This window comes from Epinephelus fuscoguttatus, linkage group LG5 (genome assembly GCF_011397635.1).
Source record: "Epinephelus fuscoguttatus linkage group LG5, E.fuscoguttatus.final_Chr_v1".
NCBI lineage: Eukaryota > Metazoa > Chordata > Actinopteri > Perciformes > Serranidae > Epinephelus > Epinephelus fuscoguttatus.
The window spans coordinates 38395161-38411311 of record NC_064756.1 but is presented as its reverse complement, the minus strand read 5'-3'; positions in this window follow the sequence as shown (position 1 = coordinate 38411311).

Sequence of the window (16151 nt, the reverse complement as noted above, 5' to 3'; positions counted from 1 at the left end):
ACACACCCATATACACACACGCACGCACGCACGCATGTACGCATGCACACACACACACACACACACACACACACACACACACACACACACACACACACACACACTTCTCCTTCACTCCTCCTGAGAATGCTAACTAGCTCTTTACTGCCTCTCAATGTCTTCACTCTTGGCACAACACTGACAAATCAGTGTGTGTGTGTGTGTGTGTGTGTGTGTGTTTGTTTCAGTTTAAATAGTTTAAGACCAGGTGGTCACTGTAACAGTTCAAACATCTCGTACTTTGGGAAACTACTGACAAAATTCATGAGTCACAAAACTTCACTTGGTTATTGATGTCATATTCTGGACTCAGTTGTAATGATGACATTTCCATTTCATACCTTGACAGCACATTTTGTGTGTGTCTTTTTTACCTCACATATTCTTAACTTGTCAGTTGGCCATTCTTGCATTTGCATAACACGGGCATCTTTACAATAGATACACTCCTGGTTAAATGTGATGCGAGTTCAGACAACGACTAAATCAGTCTGATTGCATTGTTTTCTATGGAAGATCCCAACAGTCTGTGAGCAATGCAACATGACACAGCATAATGCGGTGCACCAATTTGAGCTTAACTTTTGTAAGGCACCCCTGTATTTTATTCCTGTCACTCCAGTTTGAAAGCACTGCAGTGGATGAGGAATGGCTGTTTCACGGGGCTGACGAGCTTCTTATTTCATCCTAAAAACCTAAATAAGGTGGCGGGTGACTGAAGGGAGATTGTTGGGGAGCTGATCTGGTTAGTACTGTTGTGTGGATTACTCAGCAGAGCTTGCAAGCTATAGCTAGCTTGTTTAAGAAAGTGAAGATGGTGGTATGACATAGTATGGTAGCAACAACAGTGATATCTATACCCGGGAAAGTATTTTACTGAATATGAACAATAAGGGAATAAGTGCTGGCTCATCTTTGCAGTGGTTATGTCTCCAGTCTAACATCTCTGAGCACTCACCTGACAGGTGTATGGTTTGTTTACATAACAACAGAGATCCGTATTAAATGGATTCAGTGTGGACAGAGAACGTTTGATGTGACATGATGCGCAGTGATTGTCGGACACTTGCTCACTGTTAGGACAAGGTGTTACAAACAGTATATGGAATCAGTATGTTGACAGTAACAAGAATATTCACAACTTGATTAGATACACACAGTAGTAAATCGTCTGTGTATAACATTACTCTGTGCTCTACCTACTTATCGCTACTTATCATACCTGATTTATCCCTCTAGATAAAATTATCAAAGTCAATTTCATTGGTAAGTACAGAAACAATAGGAGCAGCCTACTCACTGGAGGAAAATGTTGGTATTGTACATTTCTGCACAATTATGTTACATATATATACGTTTCATACATGTCATATCAATGTGAACTAAGTGACGTAGTATGGGAGCTGACTTCCCACCCCTATTATCCCACCAGAACACTACACTCTGAGAATGCAGGGTTACTCGTGGTCCCTAAAGTCTCCAAAAGTAGATCAGGAGCCAGAGCCTTCAGCTATCAGGCTCCTCTCCTGTGGAATCATCTTCCTGTTATGGTCCAGGAGGCAGACACCGTCTCCACATTTAAGACTAGACTTAAGACTTTCCTCTTTGATAAAGCTTATAGTTAGGGCTGGCTCAGGCTTGCCCTGTACCAGCCCCTAGTTAGGCTGAGTTAGGCCTAGTCTGCCGGAGGACCCCCCTATAATACACCGGGCACCTTCTCTCTTTCTCTCTCTCTCTCTCTCTCTCTCTCGTAGCCTATTACTGCATCTTGCTAACTCAGCCATTCTGGATGTCACTAACTCGGCTTCTTCTCCGGAGCCTTTGTGCTCCACTGTCTCTCAGATTAACTCATATCGCAGTGGTGCCTGGACAGCGTGACGTGTGTGGTTGTGCTGCTGCCGTGGTCCCGCCAGATGCCTCCTGCTGCTGCTGCCATCATTAGTCATTAGTCATACTTCTACTGTTATTATACACATATGATTATTGTCACACATGTATACTGCCAGATACTAATATATACTTTCAACATATTGTACCACAGTAGCCAGAACTATAACTATAATATTATTACTTTCAATAATGTTGTTGTGAGCTACTGTCATTACCTGCATCTCTCTCTCTCTCTCTCTCTCTTTCTGTCTTATTGTGTCATACGGATTACTGTTAATTTATTATGCTGATCTGTTCTGTACAACATCTATTGCACGTCTGTCCATCCTGGAAGAGGGATCCCTCCTCAGTTGCTCTTCCTGAGGTTTCTACCGTTTTTTTCCCCAGTTAAAGAGTTTTTTTTGGGGAGTTTTTCCTTATCCGCTGTGAGGGTCCAAAGGACAGAGGGATGTCGTATGCTGTAAAGCCCTGTGAGGCAAATTGTGATTTGTGGTATTGGGCTTTATAAATAAAATTGATTGATTGATTGATTGATTGATTGACTTCATAATCAGGAGGTGAAGGGGATGGTGGATGGTGTGTCACCTAAGCAAGACTCCTGCCAAGCTGCAGACCACAGTTTGAGACCATCAAACAACAAAACCAGTTGTGTTAAGTGAGTCACTGCTGCATTTCCAGCAGCTTTTTAATCACCAAACTTGGGTGTTTTTTAGTGACTTGCTTTTCTTGATGGCATAGTGCCATGAAATGCAGGTATTTCAAGCCAAAACATGATCTTCTCCCCACCGTAACTGATTGTCATGCCTAAACCTAACCACACATTAACCACATCATTACTGTATCTGCTAAATAAACATACAAATGTAACTGTGGTTTACTGAAAGGTTCAATGCCAACATTAAGACTGGCAATTGGGTTGATTGGAGGGACCAAAGAGATAAATGTGCACCCAAAGCCAGTCTTCCTGAATTAAGCACAAAGATTCAAATATGTAAAGGGCTTTTCTGTGCCAAAGAACATCGCAACTTCAGCCTGTTCAGACGGGTGTTTGAAGCAAATTAAATTAAAAAGTTGGGATGTTTCGAAAAAGAATGCTGACTACCAGCATTTGCATCCCCCACAGAATACTGAAAATCTTGTAAATGTAGCTCTGAGATATAAGTTTGCAACAGTGTGTGAAATCTTATTAAATCATAAATATATAATAAGTTACATTTACTTTGTATATTTAATACATTTCTGAGAGACACAGACATAGACTTGAGGGAGGTGGTGAAGAAAAAATCAGACAAATTGCTTTTTCTAATGCTGTCAGGTCCAAAATGTATCATGCTGTCTGAGCTGATGAGTTTTGACATCTTAGGACAGTTGGGGGAGTTAGAAATAATTAGCACACAAGACTTTCTGTCACCATTGCTACTTTATGATAATATTATGGATCCTAATCAAATTTTAAGGGATTCTGCCGTCTGACAGGAGCTTTAAATTCATCTCCTTTAAGACACTGCTGGCTTTTTTATGTCCTTATTGAGTCTTACCATCTCAAAGACAGTATGAGAAAATACTTTGTTAGATATAAGAGGCGTTGATATAAATCCATTAATATCATTGGCAAAAACATCTGGAAATCATAAGCCTTGACATTATCATTATTAAAACTATGACATCATTTGTCAGAAAAAGTGATGTGGTTAAACAAAGAGACCAGTTTCCCCATGAGATGACAGTCCTATTTTCATCTTTCCAAAATTCTTCATGCATTACAGGGTGATGTTCAGATTATATCCTCCATCACACGAGTTCATGCATTGTCAGTTTTAAACATGTCACAAAGATATGAAGAAAAGATGTCTCTTCTTCCAGCTGACTGATTTCTAAGCTATGTTATTTAGTCATGTTATGAATTTGTCTATAAAGACCTACCGACAAGACCTGTCACACACAGGATGTAAATAATGACAGCCAGATATAAATATTTATTGACAGTCTGGACAGTTTAACCTATTTGTGCCCAAAGACTTTATTTAATATGATAGGAGGAAAAAAGGGTTTTTTTTTAAGTTTTTTTTTTCTTATTATTTCTTTTTTTACAATCAGCAGTAAGAATGTAAGGATTTTATTTTATTTTATATATTTATTTATTGTTTTTAGCTTCCTCAAAAATGCATCGAAACCAGAGCATGTGAGCGGAGCGGGTGAAAATTTCCGCTCCTCGTTTGCGGACCTGTCACTCTGCACCGCTCATCCGCTCCGCTTGGTTCTGCGCATTCTTCGCTCCGCTCCGCTCCATCATAATTTTATCCCGCTCCACTTGCTCACCACTCCGCTCAAAACAACTGCGTCGTACTACCCTAACCTGTACTCTTCTATTCACAAATAAAACGGGGTCTGCCCATTTTTCCAACATCCCATTGTTCCGACCATATTAAACCCATTGTTCATGATGCCCTGTGGTTAAGCTCTGGTCTGGTTAGGTTTAGGCCCAAAAACCACTTGGTTAGGGTTAGGAAAAGATCATGGTGTGGGTTAAAATGAAAAAGAAAGTGACAAAACACATAAGCCGTGAGCCTGCTTCACCTCAAGCCTTTCCCAGCTGACCCAGAGCTGGTCAAGGCAGAAATACGCCCGCCAGGAGCCGTTCAGCACCGTGGAGAGCTCCCCACACAACCCGGACCCCAGAGTTAATAACAGGAGGTTATGGTGTTTCACTCTCTCCTCTCTATGACACTTGTATCTTGACCAGTAGCATACTTTTGTTGCGTTTGCTGATCCTCTGTGGTACACAAATACAGTAATAATCACATATCAGAACAACGGGACATCGGACTAATGAGAGGTCGGAATAATGCTACGGCACCAATAAAACATGAGCTTGGTAGATTCTCTGGGGAAGCCCTCTCCCCGCAGTTAGGGACTGTTCTACACGGTACTGCTGGCAGGGTGGAAATAAGTCAAAGTGTAGAGGAGACGGACCAGGTTAAGCAGCCGACCTCCGAAGCCCTCTCGCCTCTCCCTGCAGTTAGGGACCGTTCTCCAAGGTACTGCTGCTTCTTTTCTCAGTTTCTTTTCTGAAGTACACAGTAAACTCCATAGTTTTGAAAGAAAATAGTGTGGGTGTGCACAGGTGCAAAGATGCATTCTGGGAGGGGCATGAGTGACCAGAGCGAAATTGGAGCGAGAGATAAGGCTCCACTCCACCTTTTATAAAAATAGCCGCTCCTCGCTCAACACAAAATCCTCCTGCTACCCGCTCCGCTCTGCTCACATGCTCTGACTGAAACCCATTGAAGCTAATAGAGAATGCCTACATTCTGAAACCTGTCCATTAAGTAAGGGTTAATGCCCGACGAGGTGTCCATTATCAGGAATTAATGGATGACGCGGAGGTGTGAACCGCGTCATCCATTAATTCCTCATCTCACCGTAAAGTGAGATGATGGCTAAACGTTGCGTGATATTATTCAGAAGATGATTATTTCAGAAAGCCTGTGCACTGCTTACCTCTTGTGTGTTACAGACTCTGGTGGTCAGAGGATGATGTGCAAAAAAAAAACAACCTTGAGATATTACTTTCATGATTCATTGGCGTTCATTTATAGGCCCAAGAAAATTTGTTTCAAATAATCACCATCCAAAGAGGAGTCAAAATCATTTTTATTTGCAACAAATAATTCATAAGCATACAGTAGTCAAGATTAAATCATATGAACACATTAACAAATTAACGTTGTCTTCTTGGTGTTGGGCTCATCCTTCTCATCTTCTAAATTATTTAATTATTCCAGTGTCACCTCCTTGTGCCGTTTCTCCCTTTTCTTTTCATTCTCTATCTTCTCTTCTTCTGCATCCCAGTCATCAAAATGATCAAATTCACCAAATAAATTAAATGAAAGGATAAAATCACTCATGATGCCTGTTGTAATCCATTGCCTCTGCTCTGAGTCTCCGTTGCTATGGTTACAAACTAGCAGTTGAGCCAGCGCAATAATTTAGAACCTGTCATCAGGCAATTTGACCGGAACGTCTTTTTAGCTGTCCTATAGTACCATTTAACGGACACCCTGCAGCCAATCAGAATTGAGTATTCACCCAGACCATGGTATAAAATGTATTGGCACCCTGATAATAACAGCTCCTACATTTGTACTGTTTGTTCTAGGGCATTTTCTACAATAAAAAATAACGCAATCATGCCCAAACACGAAATATAGGATGATAAGAAAAACTCACTTTTCAAACAGTAAACAGTGTTACTGATTTTGAAAACTTCAGATTTGTGGTTAGGCAAGCCCAGAAAACACCTCCGACAAAGGAAATTCAATTCAGTTGCGGGTACAAATGGGTCATGTGACTTATTCTGGATTGCTGCAACGTTAGCAGTATTACAGGCTTAGCACCAGGGCTGTTGCAGAGAAGAGGGAGTTAAGCCTGAAGGGAGAATGGATGATTTACGAGTCAATCTACACTCCAATCCTCGACTATGGTCATGAACTCTGGGTAGTGACCAAAGTGTCTGAAATGAATTTCCTTCACAGGGTGTTTGGGCTCACCTTAAGAGATAGCACGAAGAGCTCAGACATCCGGAGGGCCAATATGAGGGCAGCCTCCTGGTGATAAGCTTGAATATATTTGACTTTATGTGCTGCAGAGGAGCAACCAAACTATTAATTTAGCCTTAGGTTCAGCCATCAGGGTTCTTGCAGGAAGGGTCCACTTTGTTGGCCGCATGTTTCGGTGGATCAAGCCCATAAATTGGGATGCAGCTCTTGACTCCTGAGTGTCCTTGACTGAGCTGTACTTGACTTTGACCACTGACATACAATACTGATGATTGGAGGAGGGGGGGTTTTGGAGAAATAAGGACACCCTGGCAGGAGCAAAAGCGCTGTGAACAGAAGCTGTATCAATTGGTGGTAAAGCTGTGTGTGTGTGTGTGTGTGTGTGTGTGTGTGCGTGCGTGCGTGCGTGCGTGCGTGCGTGCGTGCGTGCGTGTGTGTGATAAGGGCACTCTGTCAAAGTGCAGGGGTTTGCAAAAGTGTGTGTATGTGGGTAATAAGGAGTGGACTTGTGTCAAGTATATGCTTGAATGTATTGTATATGTTTACACAATTGGATTTGTGTACTGCTGTGTGAATGTGTGTGTTTATGGAATTTTTGTGTGTTGTGTGTGTGTGTGTGTGTGTGTGTGTGTGTGTGAGGTGTGCTTGAATGTGTGTGAAACGATGTGTATGTCCACCTGGTTCAGTGTGGAACTTATTAAATAAGTCATGGAGGGGGTCACAGAGGAGCGCTAGAGGCACAATAACACTGTCTGGACCATCACACACACACACACACACACACACACACACACACACACACACACACACAGACAAAATAGGTTTTATACACAGGTGTGTATAAAAATATCTCAAAGCTCAATTGATCCTTTGCTAAGCCCCGCCCCTTTGTTTCAAGCTGCAGAGCACACACTGTAACTAACTGCACTCCCTGATGGAAGACTATCAAATTTTTGGAAAAACAGAGAAGCACACAGACCGGTCGAAAATATGTGTTTAAAGGATATATTCAGGATGTCAGATTCACTCAGCAAAACTGGTTTAAAAGATAAAGATAGTTTGAAGCTAAAGCCCAAATATACATCAAAGCGTAAAGGTGAACCACCACATCACTGGCAACCGAGACAGAAGACATGACTATAAAGGGAAACTCTGTCCATATTTAACCAGCTGTGTGTCATTACAGTGTGCAGATGAACGCTGTTTGGCTTCCCCCCATGCCACCAGCACCTGAACCTCTGCTGACAGATGAGTAGGGAGCTCCAGGGGAAACCAAACAGCGTTTGTCTGTACACACTGCAATGACATACAGCTGGCTGAATATCAGCAGAGTGCCCCTGCTTCCCTTTGCTGGTTCCTTTAAAGCAGGGTAGGTTTAGTGTTACAAAAATAAAAATAAAAAAATAAAAATAAAAAAAAAGCAGCATGTGTATAGTATTCAGTCAGCTTCATAGTATTCATATTATTCAGTCACCCATACATACAGTAGCCAGCTTGCTAGCTAACTAGCTAAACATTCACTTTTCAGGTTTTGATTTCATTTTGGAATGGGAAAAAATGTATATCTCCTTCCAATCTCGCTAGGTAACAAGTTTTATTTTAAAACGTACAATGTATGGAAAAATCTCAGCACACCCAAAAACAGCAGGTGCGTAGGCGAGAGGCTGCAACCCCAAAATATTTAAAAATCAAAAAAGGATCCCGCACACTGTCTCACTCTCTTATTTTCATTTTATTTAACATATCAAGGAAGTGTACTTTTTCTTTGCTGAACTCGCATGTGAACTTTAGATTGTCCTCATCATTAATTTATTAATGATCTTGTAGCCTTGACTAATGATCTTAAGGACAATCTAAAGTTCACATGCGAGTTCAGCAAAGAAAAAGTACACTTCCTTGATATGTGGATTATGGTCAATGAAAGGAGACTGGTTACTACTTTGTATCAAAATGAGATGGACAGAAATAATTTGTTGTTGGCCATGAGTGCGAATCCCACTCCACTTAAGAAGGGCTTGCCAAAAAGCCAGTTTTATAGACTGAGGAGAGTTTGTCAGACCACAGAAGATTTTGTTTTTTTTTTCAAAATCATTTGAAATGAAATCAAAATTTCTTGCATGGGTTATCCCCATGATTGGGTAGAGCAAGCCTACAACTCAGCTCTAGAGAAATCCCGACACGATCTGTTAAACAAAAGTCAGAAAAAAGAAAAACAGTTCTCGGCCACTTGTGTCACTACTTACTCTCCTCGTAGTCATATTGTTAAATCTACATTCATGAAACACTGGCATATATTAAAATCAGAGCCGGAGCTCAGTTCCATTTTTTAAAGATCCACCTTTATATGTGTACAAAAGAGGACAAAACTTAAAAGACTGTTTGGTTCATGTTAATTTTTCTAATAAGAAAAAACGTAATCAGCCACAACAAACTCGTTTAAGTCCTCTTCTGAATGGAAATTATAGATGTGGAAATTGCGCACAGTGCAACAACACTTTTAAATCAACATACTTTCGTCATCATCTTACCGGAAAAAAGTTTCCAATTAAGAGTATCATCACGTGCGCGTCCACTCATGTTGTGTACATGATTCACTGTCCGTGTGGCCTCGCCTACATAGGTAAGACCACCAGGAAACTTAAACAGAGAATCAGTGAACACAAGAGTGTGATACGTTGCAAGGATGAAGATTATCCAGTGGCAGTTCATTTTAATGAGATGAGACATGACGTGTCCTCCCTCTGCTTTTGTGGGATCGAACAGGTTTTGCTGCCACCTAGAGGTGGAGACCACGACTTGCTCCTAAAAAGAAGGGAAGCATTCTGGATTTTTACATTACAGACACTGTCTCCAAAAGGACTGAATGATGAGTTATTGTTGAATGTAATGTTGTAGATTTATTGTTTATCTGCTGTCTTATCTGGTTGCTGTATTGGTCTACTGCAGGGAGAGTCAGCCATTTGGAGCATTTTTTGCTGTTTTTCCACCTGCCCCGGATGGTGCATTCTGGGGCTGGTGGAAATGCTGAAAAAATTCTCTCCTTTCTTCAGCATTGATGCATATTTTTTTTCGCTTATAAGTATTTGCTATTTATTCTATTGCCAACAGTCTTTAGTAAATCTAACATATTTTTGTACTTTAAACTATTAATGTTTTTAGAAAAACTTTGAAAATTGGCACTAATGCCCTTATTTGTATATTTCTATTTTTTGTCATTTGACACTATGTTTTTTAAAAATGCTTTCATATAATGTAATTCAAGACACTATGATATGGCTGTTTATTAATGATTGCTGTTGTTCTCTGACAGCTGATGCTCATCAGAAATGTTGAGCCCTCCAGTCCTCTGATTGGTTAATTAAATCCACTTTGGATATAGCTATATATATCTATATATCTATATATATATATCTATATATATATATACATATATGAAATGTTGTGATGCTGCCTGAAATGTCTGATGAAGGTCATACCGACCGAAACGTTGCTTAAATGAAATCAAAATAAGAGAGTGAGACAGTGTACGGCGGGAGCCTTTTTTGATTTTTAAAATGTACAATGTACAATGTTTAGATTGAAATCCACAAAACCAACATGGACATGAGGAAAATCTGACACAGTTGCATCAGAGAGCACAGCTGTATAGTTGTTGGACACTTGTCTGAGCTGGCCAATGCTACACTGTGATTGGTCAGTCTGCTTTTGAGGGGCAGGACATAGCAAAGGCTCAGCTGATCAGACCCTTTAAGAGTTCTTGGTTGCAAGGGTTGACACAGAGTCATTTGATCTCTGCAATATTTGTGACATCTTGCAATTTTAAATCTCTGTGAATTTCCATGTAAAAAAGAAGATTTTGCCCCCAACAAGGCACTTTTGATGCAACACGTGCAAACTAACCATTTGGTTTCTAGACCTTGCTGGCAGTGTTTCACAACATGTTAGGATGTTAGATCATCAGATAGCATCTGAAGCCCTTTCTGATGACAGGATTTTGCTCTCTAGCTGAGTGGTAGTGCTGGTGGGCAGAGGTAATAAAACAATTTGCAATTGTCACTGTAAATCCGTAATCTCAAAAAGATGCTCTTTCTTTATCTGAACAAGCTACTCTCTTGAGACTAAAGTTTACACTCAGAATGGGAAAACTGGGACCAGTCACCAGCAGTTGATGATCTTGGCATATTACCATGTTATCGTTTATTTTTTTGTTTTATTTCTTGTAATCATGGTACATTTATGTTGTGATTTTTTCAAATATGATTTCCAGTTCTGTCTATCAATAATGTCTGACCGTAGCTGTAAATAATTAGCCAAAATATTAATAGAATCCAGCATTATATTTAGATGTTCATAGCGTGTCAACAGTTACCTGACAAAACAGCATTTTGTCACACTAGCACTGTGGCTAGCACTACAGTTTAAAAACTGCACACTCACAGAATGTTCCGCTCTGTGTGATGGTGCATGTGTGTGAAAACAAAGAAGAGATGATATGTCTTCTGTTTATGAGCCAAATGGTCACAGATTGGACTTCTGAAATCTCATTAAACTGTTGTCCACCTCCAGCAGTTGTCCAGCTTTTCTAAATACGATCACTAACTGAAGTCTAATCTTGTTTTCTGCTCAGGTATATCAGGGCTGTTTTTCTCTGATTTACAACTTTGAAAAATCTTACTTTGGGGAGTCATTTCTCTGATAATAAAAGCCCACTAGTGTTTCCCTGTTGGCTACTTTGTGTTAGCTGAATTCCTGAGATTCCATAAATCAATTTACATTTATGCTCTGTGGTTCAATAATTTATGCAAGTTTACTCATTCACCCTTACTGTTTGCTGTTGATTCAGGTTTCCATGCACATACATTTGCAACTCAAACATCTTGAAAAACAGGTAAAGAAAGATAAAGAGGAATGATGGTGGATAGCATGCAAACTGGGCAAAAACAGCTGAATTAATGTAAATGTTAGGGACAGTAAAGGTTGTGCAAACAATATGAACTGATTTCACAACAGTGGCTTTATTTGCAATTGAAAACATTTCAAGTCTAACTTATGGTAATTTGTCCCTAGGCATTAGTTCTAAAGATGGATTCAGAGTTTTGGCTATGCCCCTGCTTATTTATTTTTGAAAGCATTTTCAGAGTTATTTACTTTGAAGATAAATATTAAAGGAAACTGAGCTGAGGCAATGTCCTCTGTAATAATTAAGGAGGATTTAAGAGTGTGTTGTGGTGATGAAGAGAGTAGCTTTCAGTGATGTGTTTAATCTTGGAAAATGTTAAAAGAGGGATATTATATATACGTACACATCCAGGAATGAACTTCAGCACATCAGTGGGCGCAGACACTTTGATGGGCCCCCAGTTGTGTGAATTAAAAGGTTCCTGAAGACATTATGAGCTCTAAGTTTCAGGATTTCATATGCAATTACTTTGCATTAATTTGTTTACAATCCAGAGAAGGATGTCTTTAAATGTCTTTGAAACACTCATTAATACAGTAAAAAGTTTGTATCAAAGTATCAGAGCTGATTTCTGAGTTTTTGCAATCAGTATTAGCAATCGGAAGATTTGGGTGGTGCTGCACTGCTTTGGTGCCCTCCACCACCACCAAATTTCCATAGTTCACATCCCTGTGTTTGCAAACTGAACGGACACATGTTAGACCTACATTAAAACATATTGTGCAAGCTAAAGCATATTTTTTACCCATTATACAGTACAGGCCAAAAGTTTGGACACACCTTCTCATTCAATGCGTTTTCTTTATTTTCATGACATATTTACATTGTAGATTCTCACTGAAGGCATCAAAACTATGAATGAACACATGTGGAGTTATGTACTTAACAAAAAAAGGTGAAATAACTGAAAACATGTTTTATATTCTAGTTTCTTCAAAATAGCCACCCTTTGCTCTGATTGCTGCTTTGCACACTCTTGGCATTCTCTCCATGAGCTTCAAGAGGTAGTCACCTGAAATGGTTTTCCAACAGTCTTGAAGGAGTTCCCAGAGGTGTTTAGCACTTGTTGGCCCCTTTGCCTTCACTCTGCGGTCCAGCTCACCCCAAACCATCTCGATTGGGTTCAGGTCCGGTGACTGTGGAGGCCAGGTCATCTGCCGCAGCACTCCATCACTCTCCTTCTTGGTCAAATAGCCCTTACACAGCCTGGAGGTGTGTTTGGGGTCATTGTCCTGTTGAAAATAAATGATCGTCCAACTAAACGCAAACCGGATGGGATGGCATGTCGCTGCAGGATGCTGTGGTAGCCATGCTGGTTCAGTGTGCCTTCAATTTTGAATAAATCCCCAACAGTGTCACCAGCAAAACACCCCCACACCATCACACCTCCTCCTCCATGCTTCACAGTGGGAACCAGGCATGTGGAATCCATCCGTTCACCTTTTCTGCGTCTCACAAAGACACGGCGGTTGGAACCAAAGATCTCAAATTTGGACTCATCAGACCAAAGCACAGATTTCCATTGGTCTAAAGTCCATTCCTTGTGTTTCTTGGCCCAAACAAATCTCTTCTGCTTGTTGCCTCTCCTTAGCAGTGGTTTCCTAGCAGCTATTTGACCATGAAGGCCTGATTCGTGCAGTCTCCTCTTAACAGTTGTTCTAGAGATGGGTCTGCTGCTAGAACTCTGTGCGGCATTCATCTGGTCTCTGATCTGAGCTGCTGTTAACTTGTGATTTCTGAGGCTGGTGACTCGGATGAACTTATCCTCAGAAGCAGAGGTGACTCTTGGTCTTCCTTTCCTGGGTCGGTCCTCATGTGTGCCAGTTTCGTTGTAGCGCTTGATGGTTTTTGCGACTCCACTTGGGAACACATTTAAAGTTTTTGCAATTTTCCGGACTGACTGACCTTCATTTCTTAAAGTAATGATGGCCACTCACTTTTCTTTAGTTAGCTGATTGGTTCTTGCCATAATATGAATTTTAACAGTTGTCCAATAGGGCTGTCGGCTGTGTATTAACCTGACTTCTGCACAACACAACTGATGGTCCCAACCCCATTGATAAAGCAAGAAATTCCACTAATTAACCCTGATAAGGCACACCTGTGAAGTGGAAACCATTTCAGGTGACTACCTCTTGAAGCTCATGGAGAGAATGCCAAGAGTGTGCAAAGCAGTAATCAGAGCAAAGGGTGGCTATTTTGAAGAAACTAGAATATAAAACATGTTTTCAGTTATTTCACCTTTTTTTGTTAAGTACATAACTCCACATGTGTTCATTCATAGTTTCGATGCCTTCAGTGAGAATCTACAATGTAAATAGTCATGAAAATAAAGAAAATGCTTTGAATGAGAAGGTGTGTCCAAACTTTTGGCCTGTACTGTATCTAGATGTCAACCTATGGTGAACTGTGACAGGGAGGAAAGATTCAAAGTATAATATGGCTGAAATTCTCTCTATTATGCTCACTATTTTATACTTAACAGAGAAGGCTTTTAAGGAAAAATGTACCAGTAAATGTCCTAAAAGTAAACTCACCAGCATTTAAATCTTCAAACTGAATTTGTCATATCATATACTCTTAATGATGTCATTTAAAAGAAATGTAGAGTATTTTGTTTTGTTCTTGTATTCTGTTGCAGACATACAAGATCTAAACTCAAGTCAGTCTTTAGACGCTTTGTTTAACTAAAGACTGATGACTTTCTCCCTGATTTTGTGTTTAGATGGGCGGACACAATTTCAGAGTTTAAAAAAACTCCCTACAGAACCAATAGTAAATCCGCAGGGCGGTCCTTTGGTGGCTCACTGAACTCTTGTGCTTGTAAACATAGTCCGACTAGAAACACGTGTAGCGGTACGAAATGGCTCAAGTTGCTGTAAGTCCTTCATTTCCACAATCTTGTGGACTGAGCACACATTTGATGAGTTTAACCTCTCGGCATCCATTTTCAAGCTCTCTGTGTGTTTGTTTCCTTGCGGACGAGAAAAGAGGGAGCGCACATTTCTGGGAGGGCGTGTCCTTTTAAAAAAATACAAGAGGCGTTGCTTTGTTGCCGGCTGCTTTCTCCAGTGTGTTAAACACACTTTAGAAAGGAGCATCCCCAGACTATCAGAAGGCGGAGATCTCTGATTGTCTGGTGGCGAGACTATACAAGATCAATAGAAACAGGGGTCTTCCATACCAGACAGGACCCCAGGTGCAGGCTGTGCAGATATGCTCCTGAGACAGTTCAGCACATAATAGCAGGATGTAGGCAGGAAGAGCGTACATGGAACGCCATAACCAAGTGGCTGGCATAGTGTACAGGAACATCTGCACTGAGTATGGGCTGGAAGTCCCAAGGTCAGAGTGGAAGACACCTCCTAAGGTTGTTGAGAATGAACGAGCTAAGATCCTGCGGGACTTCCAGATCCACACTGACAAACTGGTGATGGCTAACCAACCAGACATCATGTTGATTGACAAACAACAGAAGAAGGCAGTGGTGATAGATGTAGAAATTACGAGCGATGGCAACACCGAAGAGAAGAAACACTAGAAGCTTTAAAAATACCAAGGGCTGAAAGAGAATCTCGTAAAGATGAGGGGAGTAAAGGCAACAGTAATGCTAGTGGAAATTGGAGCACTTGGGGCTGTGACCACCAATCTGGGAGAGTGGCTTCAGCAGATTCTAGGTACAGCATCTGAGGTCTCTGTCTAGAACAGCTAAGATACTGCGTTTGAAGAAGGCACACCACCACCCCCAGGAGAGGAGAGGGGTGAGAGGGGGATTTTGTAAAACAAAAATGTCTGACATTTATGCACTATTAATTAAGTCTAACCCCACATGAATGTGAGGAATGGTCAGAGCAACCATGACAACAAATGGCAAACAGAAAATAGTTAAAAACTAGTCTATACCCATTGGTAGCTTTGTCACCTTCTACCTATGCCAATCCTCAATGCCTATGTGCAGTTTCACATAGATTGACCACGTCAGTGAGTAGAAAGACGTGGGACAGACAGAATGACTGACTGACAGAATGACACACTGACAGTTTCCGTGATTATGTACAGCATACCATACCATGACTTAGTCATACCAGAAATAAGAAGAAAAAACAAACAAACATTCAGCCACAGGGGGAGCCACAGCGATCAGTCGCATTTTAGCCATTTTTAAGCATTTCTCTGTTGTTATAGCGCCACCCAGTTGCCAGTTAGAGTTAAATTTCTCCAGTCACCTTGAGGCGTCCTGTTCTACATATCTACCAAGTTTAGTAAAAATCGAAGTGGCGGTTAGGCCTAGATAAGAAATTAGCTCTCTAGCGCCCCCATTTTGTTTGATGGCGTCAATAATGGAGGAGTCCCCTCAGATTATGTGTGGTCATATGCTTACAAAGTTGAGTGGTGATCGGTGAAACCCTTGAGATGTTATACACCTGTATGTGATGAGCCACGCCCTCGGCAATATTCATTGCCTTATAGAAGCTCAGTGTTAGTAAGTTTTCCAACTTTTGCCAAGAGGGAACTTTAGATATTGGTCCCTAGATTATGTTCACTGAGTTTCATGCAGATTGGTCAAACTTCCTAGGAAGAGATCGATTTTAAGTGTTTTTCAAAAAATTCGAAATGGTGGAAAATCTATATATCCGGAAGTTATGGGTTCTTGAGGCAAATTTGTTCCTCATGAGGAGAGGCATCTCTGTGCAAAGTTCCAT